The sequence below is a fragment of the Chenopodium album genome, chromosome 18, assembly GCF_948465745.1.
Source record: "Chenopodium album chromosome 18, dcCheAlbu1.1, whole genome shotgun sequence".
Lineage (NCBI taxonomy): Eukaryota > Viridiplantae > Streptophyta > Magnoliopsida > Caryophyllales > Amaranthaceae > Chenopodium > Chenopodium album.
In genome coordinates, this window is record NC_137851.1 from 1904202 (window position 1) to 1918501 (window position 14300).

At 33.9% G+C, this 14300-nt stretch overlaps 1 pseudogene across 1 annotated transcript; it reads left to right on the forward strand.

Annotated features, from left to right (window-relative positions):
• Positions 1-205: 205 nt before the first annotated feature.
• LOC145591137 (SNF2 domain-containing protein CLASSY 2-like) lies at positions 206-7837 on the forward strand (annotated as a pseudogene). Its single transcript, XR_014102251.1, has 7 exons — positions 206-592; positions 1859-1930; positions 2116-2363; positions 3585-5084; positions 5176-5331; positions 5423-7415; positions 7495-7837. The product of XR_014102251.1 is annotated as an SNF2 domain-containing protein CLASSY 2-like (transcript).
• Positions 7838-14300: the final 6463 nt, after the last annotated feature.

The following is a 14300-nucleotide window of genomic DNA, read 5'->3' on the forward strand; positions in this document are numbered from 1 at the left end:
TTTTCCCTGTTTTATTTTTTATTTATTTATTTTTTTTAATTTCTTTGATTCATTTTTGCTAGTCTATCGGGAATAATTTTTATATTGAAAAAAGCTGATTTAAGTTAATGGGTATTTCCATATTTGTGTGATTTACTACCTTTTTTTATTGCTTTTGGTAATATTTGGCCTTTTTAATCGATAATCTTTTTATGCTTCCTTTTTTTGGTTTTATATTCTCTTATATTTTTTTGCTAAATGTTACTAATACTAAGATACAGTGAAATACTACCACAAAAACAGAGCTTTTTCAATTTTAATGTATTTTTGTTGTTGGATCAATCTCGAAATAGTTGTATTTCATTTGAAAGGATGATTAAGGTTTTATTAATTTATTTAATAAAACATTCTCAATAGAGAATTTTTGTGATTAGATTTTATTTGGGTTTTATTAATGCGGGATTTGAGTAATTTTTAATTTTTTTTTTTGTTAATTTAATAATTTTGGTGATGATTTTGGTAGGTGAAGTGTGTGGACTAATAAAGTGAAGGAGTTTACCAGGTCTATTTCTGCTGTGCTGACATCTACGGAGTACTTGTGGTCCTCGTGTGTGTAAGACTGTTAAATCTTTCAATTCTGTTTCATAATAATTAAATTCTCTAACTTTATTTAATTATTTATTTATTTATTTTGATTAATACTTCATATATCATTAAATTTATGAATGTTGAGGTCCACATTCTAATTATTTTCAAAGAAATTAGTTATAAGAGGGGCGCGCGCGCACACAAAAAAAAAAAAAAAAAAAAGGGGTTTGTGATATTTGTATGGATGTATGGTACTAGGCCTACTAGCCACCAAGGAAAATCATGCAATGATGTAGATTAGATTCGATCTCATGAGTAGTTGGTTTTAGATGCCATTATTGCTTCTACGGCAATGTGAACACTTTGGTCTCTTAGGTCTCAACTCTCAAAGGACTCAAACTATGGGCATGTTCTCTTTAGTTTAATTTAGTTCAATTCAGCTCCAATCACTTCAGCTCCTAATTTCCTTCTTCCATAAAATATTCATTTCAATTCAGTTCAATTCAGCTTCAATCAATTCAGTAAATCAAAACAGGTCCTATGTAGCACATCTTATCACAAGAGGGGGATGACTTTTGATTTCACTTTAATTCTACAATGAGATGATTTTGCAGAATTTTATCTAAGAGATGTACTTTTTTGTGTGTGTGTGTGTGTGTGTGTGTGAATTGAAAACAGAGGGAGTATCTCCCAAGCATCTTGTATTCCTAGCAAATTGGGCCTCATAAAGCGGGATTGTAGATTAAAAAAATGAATATTTTTTTTTTCATAAAAAGAATAAATTAAAAGCGAATAGAACTTAGAAAAACGGATGAAAACGGAAAGCAAGTAAAACTTAGGAAAACGGAGGTAGTATTATGTGAAATTAAGAAATTAATGGTCACAATTGCGTATCTTGTGCTGGTCAATTTGTTGCACTTAAAACAACAAGGTGAATATTTGGCTATAGGCCTATAGCTTGGTCTGATGGACGGAGTTTTAATGTGAACTTATTATTTGTTACCAAGTATAAACAATAATGTGTTGTATATTAGGAAAGGGATCCAATTATTTCAGGATATGTTACACATTATTTTTTTTTTTCCTAGTATAAACAATTATTCATTGTATATTAGGAAAGCGATCTAATCATTTCATGATGTGTTACATATTATTTGTTACTGAGTGTATACAGTAATGCATTGTATAATAGGATAGATATCGATCAAATCATTTATTGTGGTAGTCTGGTTAATCTATTTATACTTTGTACAGTTATTGTAGAGTTTACAAATTCTTCCATCACCTGCAGTTTAAGCACATCAAGGGGACACAATGAGGAAAAGAAGTCTTCATCTGGCTTTACATCCTTTCGATGATCATCGTAAGAAACCATTTCTACCTTCTACAATTTCTACCTGTTTTTGTGCTTAACTTTATCTTGATGTACAAATTCAGATTGCAGTAGTAAAATTAGAAGTCATGAAATGGATTTTGTATTCATGAAAACTAATGATTTTTTTTTTTATTTTTTTTTACTTTTTATTAATCATTTCTGTTATCTTGCAGCCTTTGAGATATTCTATCAAGGTATGTGGAAATCTGTGGATCGATTAAGAATCAGTTCGGGGACTATAACGTTTAGCTTCTTGGACCTTGGATATTTGTTTGAGGAAAAGAGTTTTCTTTCTACCCTGAGGCTTCGGCCAAGAAGAGCAACTCTGACTGACTGCACCTGTGTGCTAAGACCTGGTGCTGATGTTTCTGTGTTCTCTACACCTGATGATGCAGAAGAATCATCCGAGGGATCCCCCGCAGTAAGCTTCTTGACCCCTCCCCCCCCCCCCCCCCCCAACACACACACACAAAGAAAAGTGGCTATTACACCGTGCTGATTATTTTCTTCATGGAATATTATCTTGCAACACCTCATTCCTTGTGTTGTGTTGTCGATTATCTGTTCTGTGTCAGTGTATGTCATTTCTGTTAAGAGTATAATCTACATGTGAATTGATATTAATTTCTCCTTAAAGATGAAGATAGAGGAAGAATAACATACAAATCTATTGTGGGTTACTTTACCTATTGCCAATTGGTTTTAGGATGCAACTTTGCTGGGCGCGTGTGTGGTTAGACTTTCGTAAATGATGATTATTATGGTAAAAAATCTATTTTTTGCAAGAAAAGTATGTTGTTTACGTTCATGGAAATTCCTGTCCACTACCAAAGGGACCGTAATTGTCATTTTCCGACATGTTATCCTTCAAGGAAGAAGTTTAAGTTTGTGAGAAAAACAATGTTCTGATCAACATAATTTAGAGAGTATTAAAGGATGCTTCCTTGGACGTATGGAAAAAAAAAGGATCATATTTTATTGGAATAGGTCTTGAATCAATCTGTCGTTAGGGGCTATAAACCTCCTAGCTAGTTCTTAACCTATCCTTATTCTGCTGTCAGTTTCCCTTAAGAATAGTAAACTTCTGTCCTACTGTCCTCTACCTTGTGAATGTAGTTTAACACTTTGTTAGTGAATCACTTTTACTCTGTGTGTGTTCTTGTTTGTTGTTTTCGCTTAATAATTCTCGCATCCATTATAACATATCAAAGCTTATAACTTAGGAGAGTATGCTTCCTGTAGGCACATACTTTAAGAAAGTCCTCCTAACTCTTCAGAGTTCAGGACAAATTACAACTAGTTCCTTCAATCAATGCTGATTCAACTTTTACTTCAGATAGGGGTAGATGTGTATGTTATATTACCTTGTTTCTTGTTTTGCGAATGAAGAAAATGCCTGGAAAGTTCTAGTATTACTGCAACTTTGCTAACTTTGGTTTAACTTAAATCCAAATTTAGGGGTTACATTATTTTTTACTTGAAAACACTCCTTATTAGAACTTATTTGAATCTATCCGAACTAATTAGCCCTTGTCTAAACTCTAAATAATTTTGAGTTGCCGCTATCCCTTGTTTGAAGTTATGTTATTAGATGAAACAAAGCCTATATGGATGACACTGTTGACCACTCTTTTGAATACAGGGATGGTTTGATGCAAGAATAACTTCTGTTGAGAGGAAACCGCACGAATCTGAATGCAACTGCAAGTTTTACATCAAATTCTTCTACATCAGTGATGACAATGCTGGAACTGACAGAAAAAAACTAAGCAAGGAAATTGAAACTGTTGGGATCAATCAAATATCCGTCTTACAAGTTCTCGAGCAAAGGCCTTCAGAAAATACACATTATAGGTGGAACCTGGCAGAAGACTGCACATCATTGTCGAGGACTAAACTATTTCTATCTAAGTTCGCTTCTGATATATCTTGGCTTCTTGTGACATCAGTTCAGAAGCAAACTGTATTCGATGTAAGAGCCATAGAAAAGAAGATAGTCTACCAAATATTGGACACCAACTTCAGTCCTTATTCAACTTCTGTCCGTCTAAGTAGCGTGAATTTCAGGACAGACGGTGATATTACATTCTCAGCTGTTTTCTCATTTGTTCCGGTGGACAATGAGCAAGTACCGCCTGTCCCAGAGGTGAAGGAGGAAGAGGATCCACTTTCTGGATACGAGCTTACAGAGTTAAGGCGATCAAAACGTCGTAATGTACAGCCTGAGCGTTATTTGGGTGAGATAGGTCTCGAGGTGACTGATACTACTGCACTCAGAATAGGGTACAAGTTTTGGAATCAGGAAGATTTGGCCATTGTGCTTGTAAATAACGACGAAGATACAAGTCATTCTGTTTTAGAAGATCCTCAACAAAATCTCCAACATGCTATTGAGTTATATTCAGGGGATCGCATTGGAGTTGAGACAATAGACGAGAATCTTGTTAAAGATGGTCTCAGTGATGAAGACAGTCAAAATCAAAAGCAGCGGAAGCGAAAATATGTCAGAAAAGAGAAGGAGAATAAGAAAAAGAATGCTGAAAAAGCAGGAAGAGATAACCAACTTGCTATTGTTCCTCTGCCGGGTGATACCAATCAAATGCCCCGGGAACAAAGTAATCTCCTTAATGAGATCCGACCAAATCCTCTCGACATTGATGATGATAATGTTCCTTTGAAGTTCTACAAGCGAAGATTTAGAGAGCGAACAACTTCAACATCAATGTCAGGACGTATGAAGAAAATCTCCGAATTAGATGATTATGATCATGAACCAGGACGCGGAAGAAGGAACTTTAGTCATAAACAAAATCAGAAGTTTAAGCATCGCGCTTTTGCTTCTTCTAGGAGTGATAAGCACTCTGAGGATCCGTCGAGAAATAAAAAGAAGCCATTGGATATATCTGCTTACAAGGACCTTATATCAACTTACATGAAGAACATACAGTTGACAATAGAGAATAAACAGCCTATTTCTACTGATGCATGGAAAAACCTTCAAGGAGCATCATCTATGTATGAAAAGAAGGCTGCTGATGAAGCTCGACCTCCCGAGGAGGTAGAAGAAGAAGAAGAGTCTGAAACTGAGATGTTGTTTAGAGAAATGGACCTTTGTTTAGCTTCAGCATATTTTGAAGAGGAGGTACTAAATGTTTAATGTTCTGTTTAATAACTAATTCCAAACATCATTAAGGTACTAAAATACTTGGCATTTGTAAAAACTTTTGGTGCAGCATTCAAAGGCTGAAGATGGTGATGAACCCGCGGAGAAGTTCTTCAAAAATGATGGATCTTGTCAGCATGTGTTCACCATAGATGATGAGATTGGGATTCTATGCCGGTTGTGTGGATATGTAATCACCGAGATCAGAGATGTTACACCGCCATTTGTAAGTGAATTTGAGGTTGAATTATTTAGATCACAATTACCATATACTCTATATTTTCTTTCTTTATATATTTTCTTTCTGGTGCTCTCAGATGCGACAATCAGGATTTACAGCGAAACATGACAGAAATGATAACAAGACTGAAAAGGATGATACTGAGCATAAGCTGCTGGATGAGGCCTGTGCTGATCTTGTCTATAATCCCGCCTCCTATGAAACTCTTGTGTCTGAATCAAACGACAACGTCTGGGGTCTAATCCCGAGTATAAAGAAGAAATTACATGATCATCAGAAGAAAGCATTTGAGTTTCTTTGGAGGAATCTTGCAGGGTCTTTGATACCTTCAGAAATGGAACCATCAAGCAAGAAAGTTGGTGGTTGTGTAATTTCTCATGCTCCTGGTGCCGGGAAAACTTTTCTTATCATTGCGTTCCTTGTAAGTTACTTGAAGCTATTCCCCGGGAAGAGACCTTTAGTTCTTGCACCGAAAACAACACTTTATACATGGTACAAGGAGATTATAAAGTGGGAGTTTCCGGTCCCAGTGTATCAAATACATGGCCGAAGAACCTACAGAGATAGAATTTACATGCAAAAAGTCGGGACTGCTTCATCAAGTCTTGTACCAAATGGAGATATCATGCATGTTCTTGATTGCTTGGAGAAGATACAAAAGTGGCATGCTCACCCTAGTGTTCTTCTCATGGGTTACACCTCCTTTTTATCACTTATGCGAGAAGACTCTAAGTATGCTCATCGTAGGTACATGGGTCAGATTCTGAGGGAAAGTCCAGGGATTTAGATACTTGATGAAGGACACAACCCGAGAAGCACAAAGTCAAGGCTGAGGAAAGCTTTGATGAGGGTTGACACAGAATTCAGAATTTTACTCTCAGGAACTTTGTTTCAGAACAACTTTGGTGAGTATTTCAACACCCTTTGCTTGGCAAGGCCAAAGTTTGTTGATGAGGTGCTTCGAGTGCTTGACCCAAAGTATAAGAAGAAAATAAAGGGACAGAATAAAACGCGAACTTCCATTGAAAACCGTGCCAGGAAGGTTTTCATGGACATCATTGCAAGGAAGATAAACTCGAGTGAGACAGAAGAAAGAGCTGATGGCCTAAACATGTTGAAGAACATGACAAACAAGTTTATTGATGTATATGAAGGCGGAGGCTCAGAAAACCTGCCTGGCCTTCAGAGTTATACTCTGATGATGAAGCCAACTCCTTTGCAGCATGAAATTCTTGTGAGACTTCACAAACACATGAATGTGGCTCGAGGATTTCCTTTAGAACTTGAGCTCATGATCACCCTTGGATCGATCCATCCATGGTTGATCAAATCCGCTGTTTGTGCAAACAAGTTTCTTAGCTTGGAGGAGCTTCAGAGCCTTGACGAGTTTAGGCTGGACCCTACAAAAGGGTCAAAGGTGAAATTTGTCCTTGGACTGGTCCAGAGGTCTATAATAAGGCGAGAGAAAGTTTTGATCTTTTGCCACAACATAGCGCCAATCAACCTCTTCCTTGAGCTTTTTGAGAGAATTTACGGGTGGAAGAAAGGCCACGAGGTTCTTGTCCTTCAAGGGGATCTCGAGCTTTTTGAAAGAGGAAGGGTGATGGATAAATTCGAGGAACGTGGAGGGCCATCAAAGGTGTTACTCGCTTCAATCAATGCTTGTGCTGAAGGTATTACCTTGACAGCTGCCTCTAGGGTGGTCTTGTTGGACTCAGAATGGAATCCCTCAAAGCAAAAGCAGGCCATTGCTCGAGCATTTAGGCCCGGTCAAGAGAAGATAGTGTATGTTTATCAGCTATTAGTTAATGGTACATTAGAAGAAGATAAGCATGGTAGAACAACATGGAAAGAATGGGTTTCTTGTATGATATTTAGTGAAGAACATGTGGATGATCCTTCAAAATGGCAAGCGGAGAAGATCGAAGATGCTTTATTGAGAGAAATCGTTGAGGAGGATCATGCTAAGTCTTTCCATATGATTATGAAGAATGAAAGGGCTTCTTATGAGAATCCTTTGAAGGTTATCACTGAGGAATAAACCATCACCCCTCCAAAAATTGTAAAATGTAAGAATCCTCTTCTTTGATTTTCATTTAAATTGCATATTTTTGTTTATTTACGAACTCTTTATCCTTGATTGAGCAGAGCTATTGTATTTTGTATAAAACCCGGAGGATGATCGTGGATGTTCGTGTTCAATGAAGCAGGAATGTCAAAGATGATTCCGATGTAGTTATGTTATGACTAACTATTTAGATGCAAATTCTGCATTTTCCCTGATGTTTATGAGGCAGAGTTCGTGGTTCATGATAGTGTAGTCTAATGTTATAACATGCAGCTCATAACCAGAAACTGATGCTTGCTTGGAGATGTATACCCTCCATTCCAAATTACAGTGTTTTTAAGGTTGTGCATATATTAAGGAAATGTGAGTTATCTCATGTTTGAACTTATTGGAACTTATTAATCCGTATTTGAACTTTTATTAGCTGTAAACTTGTGTACCTTTGCTTTATTTTACTTATCGGTCCTTAATTTTCTTGACAGTGGAATAAAAATTTAAGTTATTACTATTGCTTGAATTACTAAGCTGAGTAAAAATACTATCATCATTTCATTTTATTTGCAATAATGTGACATTTATTAACATGTAGGTGAAATTTGTTTGTGAGTGGTAAAAAATAAAACTGCATCCTTGCATGTGATGACTGATGAGGAGAGAGATGGAAAGAAATGAAAAGCAAAAAAAAGTAAAGAATATATTCGTTGTAGATACTGTAATTTGTAATATTCATTTAAAATAAATGTTGCAAATTAATTAAAATGGAGAAAAGGAGGAATTCATGGGCTTATGAATTTAACGAAGAGTATAGTGGATTAAGATGTGCACAACTTCACTGTACAAAGTTGGGCTTTGGAAAGCTTGTTCATTTATTTAAAGCTTGGGCTAACCGGCTAAGAAGAAAAGTGTATATGAGATCGGACATGAAAACTATTTGCCTTAATGGGCCAATTCACGGGTTTACCGATAGATCAAAGAGAGACAATCAGTCCATCTTAGACGAGAATGAGGGACAAATCAGGTGATTTGAGTTTTTCTTCTGATTTCAAGTGATCATAAAGTCGATTCTCATCACTCGTTCATATAACTTTCTTAACACAATAATGCAAGACATGAATCTGCTCTGCTGCCCTGCTGCTCATTCTCTCTGTCTAGCTCCAAGGACACTTTAGTAATATGCTTCCTTTTTAGCCGTTATTTCCTTTTCTCTGTAATGATCATGTAATGGTGATTGGCTCTAGGCCTCACCTGCTATTTTGTCCTCTAGCAACTATATAATCTGCTGTACTGAGTCCTTGGAAGAATAATGAGAATGACCTAATTCCTGCTGCCTCCTTCCCTTCTATTCTTCTTCTCTCTGCATTCTAAAGTTCTGAGCTTTATCTCCTTGCACTAGTCGGGCTATTTCACTCTTTACACAAAAAAAAATTAATACGAGTATAAATATTTTTAACCTACAAATTGTCAAAAAGAAAATATGATTACCCCATTTATAGAAGTACATAACTAAAAAAAAGGGCGTATAAATAAATAAATAAAATTGTCAAGCAAGTACTGTCTTTTTTCATGAAAATAAATGCTAAGAGTATTGAGTACATAACCACAAGAACGAATGATAAGAATCGATTCCAAAATCCTTGTAACCGAAAGGAAAACTCTACCAAGAATATTGTCCATAATTGATATCCATTGAGATTTGCAAAAAAAGGGTCTTAACAAGTGGTGGTATTGAACAACTGGACAAGTATGAAAGGATACTAGAGAGTAGAGAGTCAAGAAGACTTTTCGAAAGAAATTCGAAATTTTCTTCGAATTTTTGAAAGGAGTCTTTTAATACTTCTTATGACTAAACGCCTTTATATGTAACAAGTTTGATTTGATCAGATGTCATCGTCATTGCCAGTACGGTACGTATAAACTCTTTCGTTGAATTTCTACTTCTTTATACCATAGACAAACTTATTTATAAGGTCTCATTCACGTTTTTTCTTTTTTCTTTTGTGCATAGAAAACTATACAAACGCCAATAATTTGTATATATATGGAGAATTTGATCTCAAATTTTAGATACCTCCTTCAAAAATACGATGATATAAATCGGACTTAAGAGTATCTCTAATTCTCTATCACCAATTCACCATAGTGGCAATTGGCAAATGGAAATTTTTACCAATGGACCCCTAGCTAGGAAGGTAACTTTTTTTTTTTTTTTGAAAGAAGCTAGGAAGGTGCTTGAGACTTGAGAATTTTGTCTAAGTTTGTAAAGATACTCTTACTGCATGTTTCATATGAAATATAACAACTTGCTACTAAACCATCATGTTTTAGAAAGTAGCTCGCTAAACTTTAAAGGTGTTCATCATCCCTATACCAGGCCAATTTGTAATATAATATATAACATATATTTTTTTCCCATAGTCTAATGTAGACCAACTTTTATCTAACAACCGATCTCATATATGATTCTTTTTAATTGAAATAAACTAGTAAATAAAGTAAAGAGCAATCCTTCAAATAATGCATGATAAGTTCGGGTGTATAGAAAAATAAATTTGATCAAGAGCTTAAAATAAAGGATAAGCCCAAGTGATCAATTAAGTTTAGAAACAAAGCCAATATAATAAGCTCTAATAAGTTTCTGTATGAACGATTCATTTGAAAAGAGCAAAGTCATGATATACACACTATCGGAGTGATCGAGGAATTGGCAAGCTACTCCATACACATAAAAGAAAATATATATGCAATGTACCTTGAAGCAAATTGCAAAAGAGTGCATACTATTCAATGCCAAACTTCATCACTGCATACGTACATAAACATTCCATTCAATCTTTAGATCGAGGATATATTAGACCTAGTAGTAGTTGGTACAAAATCATATAACAAGTTGCATTATAATCTTTGATGAAAATATATATGGTATTATGCCCTCTTGCTTGTTACACTACATATGCATTGAACATATTTTCTCTTCTTCCTATGCAATTTGAATTGATTGCACTTTTTTCTTAATTTTTTATACTTTCTTGACATTTCTTTTCTAACAATTTTAGATAAGAAGGTTCCTTTATAATGGCAATTGTCGATCAACTAGTAAGAATGTGACAAACTTGAAGGAAAATACTAGTACTAGTAGCTATAAATATAATATTATTCTTCTACAATTTGTCAAAAAGAAATTTTACCAATTGGTGAAATATAAATCATAGCAAAACACAAGTTGGCAAGAATTTGGGGGAGGGGGTCCTAACTTCCCCTAGTATTCATTGGTTCAAGCAAGCTTTATGTAAAGTCTTATTCTTGCAATTCAATAATTCATTATTTTGTTGAATAATGTGATCTTTTTTTGTTTGTACAGTTTCTATGGGTGAGAAAACAATTCGTATTTGCATTTTAAACGGTTTAAAATCTTGGATACTCCCATTCGTGTTTAAATAAATAAAATGTTTCCCTTGTATACGTATGTCAATACAACACTTTGACTGATAATATCTTTATTACAGTAATTATCAATAAGTAAAATTATAACAACTGAATATTAAATAAACTATTTATTGTGACGATTCCAAAAATTAAAGTATCCATAAAACAATATTTATTCTTATGTATAAATCACAAACATTAGTCATAGTGAATTAGATGAGTAGTGCAAAAAAAAAAAAAAAATCATTTATTTAGACACCGAGGAAGTAATTATTGTTATCTTTATTTTCATACTATTATAAATTAATTATGAAAAAATGATATTTTGAAATTACAAATTAAAACTAATTAAATCTAATATCTTACGTATAAATTAGGGATGTCAGTGGGGCGGGTCAAGGGGCGGGGATGGGTCTCGGTTTGACAGGTGGTGGAGCAGGGATGGGGATAAAAACCATACCCGCCATGGGTGATGGGGCGGGGGTGGATTTTAAGTTGTACCCGCCCCATCTCCGCCCCGCCCCACTTTGTACCTGCATCATCCCCACATCTATATATATTTAAAAACAAAGTTATATACTTTTATACTATTTTATAAATAATTATAATATTTTTTACCACACTTATATTATAAATAAAAACGTGTGTAATATTAAGAATATATATATATATATATATATATATTTTAAATTATAATCCGTATTAATTATGTATTTGTGTATTTGTGAGGCAGAGATTAGGTGGGTCTTGGGTGGGCTGAGATTAGGTGGGTCTATGGTGGGGATTAGATGGAGGTGGATATCCAAGTGGGGGGTGAGGTAAGGATTGTTTTGAAGTTGTACCCGTCGGGGCTGGGATGGGGATGAAAATGTTTGGTGGAGATGGGGATGGGAAGGCCAACATCCGTCTCGCCTCGCCTTATTGACATTCCTAGTATAAATATAGTTTGACTACGTGAACAATATGTAAGAAGATATATTAATAATACTCTAATTAATACTATATACTTCGTATCTTTTTTTATGTTATACTTTGTAGTTTTTAAAGTTGACTACTTGAACAATATGTGAGAAGACACTTAAATAAAGAATAGTGTATATCTTTGTTTATATATGTTTTTTGTTCTATTATTATGTGATGAGCCAGTATTGCTGTATAGGTGTAAGTCTTTCTTGCACTATCAAATGTGTGTTTGGTGCAACCAACTAACTTAGTTTTTGGCGGTAAAATGCTACATATACGGTTGAAAGATAACTTATATGAACAATGTACATTACAACATTGCACCCTGAGATATTATGGATTTATAAATATATTATCAGGTTAAATACGTAGTACAACTTGCACAGAAACTTCAATATTAATGTGTAATCAATTAATTGTATCGTTTGTTTGTACAAAGTTGATAATAATGTAACAACCAATCAAACGACAAATCGTAGTTTGTCAATAGTTATACTATCGGGCCCTATCTCCCATTCTCCCTACCAATGTAAGTAGATCATGTCTCATATCAACATGACCCATGCATATTACATGCATATAAATACATTAACTCAGCCTGAATAAATAGCGCTACTAATTAATTTAAGGCTAATAAATTCAATAAGTTGCAAGAGGTTAAAAACTATTGCTTTGACATGATGAAAGAGATCAAAGAGTGGGTGTAGGAGGGGATTGATTAAAGTTAAGGAAGAGAATAATAATGGAAGAGTTTGGTAGGGTTTTAATTTTTGAAAATCAATTTAGCTTCCAATTATGAAAATGAAATTGCAAGTTGATCCTTATTAATACTGCAGACGAAAGAGATGGTTTTAGCACTTTCATCATTAGTTCATCTTTAATTACAAGAGCTACTTGTTTATTAGCTTCGAATTATGAAAATGAAATAGCTAGCAAATAGCTGTGTAGTACACATGTGTGTACTGTACATGAAATATCGATCAATAATTATTTTTCTGTTGAAAAGGTTCAATTTACAAAATAATTTTATTTAAGGAAAATGCTATAGATAGCTCTTAGGCTACATATAAGGAGCTAAAAATGAAAAAAAAACAAATGAAAATATAACATAATTACACTAATTTATGTGTGCTTTTGTTATGCATTTCTAAATTAATACGAAGTACCAAATTAGAAATGATTTTAAATGCTTATTCATATCCCTAGCCAAGGGTTACGTATAACATTTTCCTTTATTTTCAATAGTTTTAGATCAGCCTTTACTAATGAATTACGAGATATTTCTCATATTTCGAGAAAGAAATAGGTTTCCTCCTTTCTTATAAGTCGTGATAATTTAAATTTAATGCCCTTATAGAAGTGTATGATCATGAAATGGCCTTTGAAGTCATGGCCTGTTACCGCAAATATCACCAAAAAGTATAGTTTAATTAACATTAGCTTAATTAAATTATTAGCAAGGAGTACGTATTAGTACAATTATGAACAAATCTTTGGAAAATAAACAAATAAAGTAGTACGATCTTACTTTATATTATTTTGCTTTAAAAAAAAAAAAAAAAAAAAGAAAGAAACTAAGCAATTTTAATCCGTATGTACTCAAGTTTTTAAGGTTGCGTCACGTATGAAAAAATAAAACTTAAATTAATGTATAAAGTGCTGAGAAAAGTTCAATTGCACATGTAAATATCAGCCAAGTAGCATGTCTTTTGGAAATGAATAAATGTGTATCACAAATTTAGGTTGAATGTGTCCCTGCTAGCTCACTATATCGATTTTTCCTTCTATAAGACATCGACTTGATGATTATTAAATTGCCATTAATTCAATTTGGAAAGTGTTAATGGCCCCAATTTTTTTTTGTTATAATATAACAAACAGCTATTGGTGTATATTTATCGTTGTAATTCATATTTTCGTGTGTAAAATTTAATTTACGGAGATAGGATGTGAATTGAGTGTAGTATAAACACTCTACTTCGATAATATAGAAAATCAAAACTATGAGAAACAAGAAGGTATTGTACGCAATTGTAATGTGTCTCATCACACTAGAGCGGATCATATTATTTAAAGGTTGAAATTATATGCCTCGTTTATTATCAAATTGTTCCTACCCTCAAAAATAACTCTAAAGTAGGACATGTTATGATTTTACTAAATGATGTGCAATATAATGGTTATACTTCGTATAATTTATATGGTCTCTTCTTCTTCATTGATTTTAAGTGAAAATTAAACTTGATAATCATATGATTCATATTTGCATCGCTAAGATATTAAATCAAATACATAGCATCTTTTAGTTAAGGTGAGAAAATAATGTAAATTTAGTTAGTAAAGTTTTAAGGGTACTACGTACTAAGATCTTAGATCTCAGATCATATTGTTAGTAGTTCAATTTTGTCATTATTCTCTCCATATCATTAGATTGTGTTCGGTGCTCACTCTTATAAACAACTTAAAATATCTAATCATTGCAAGTAGTTAAAAACAGTGG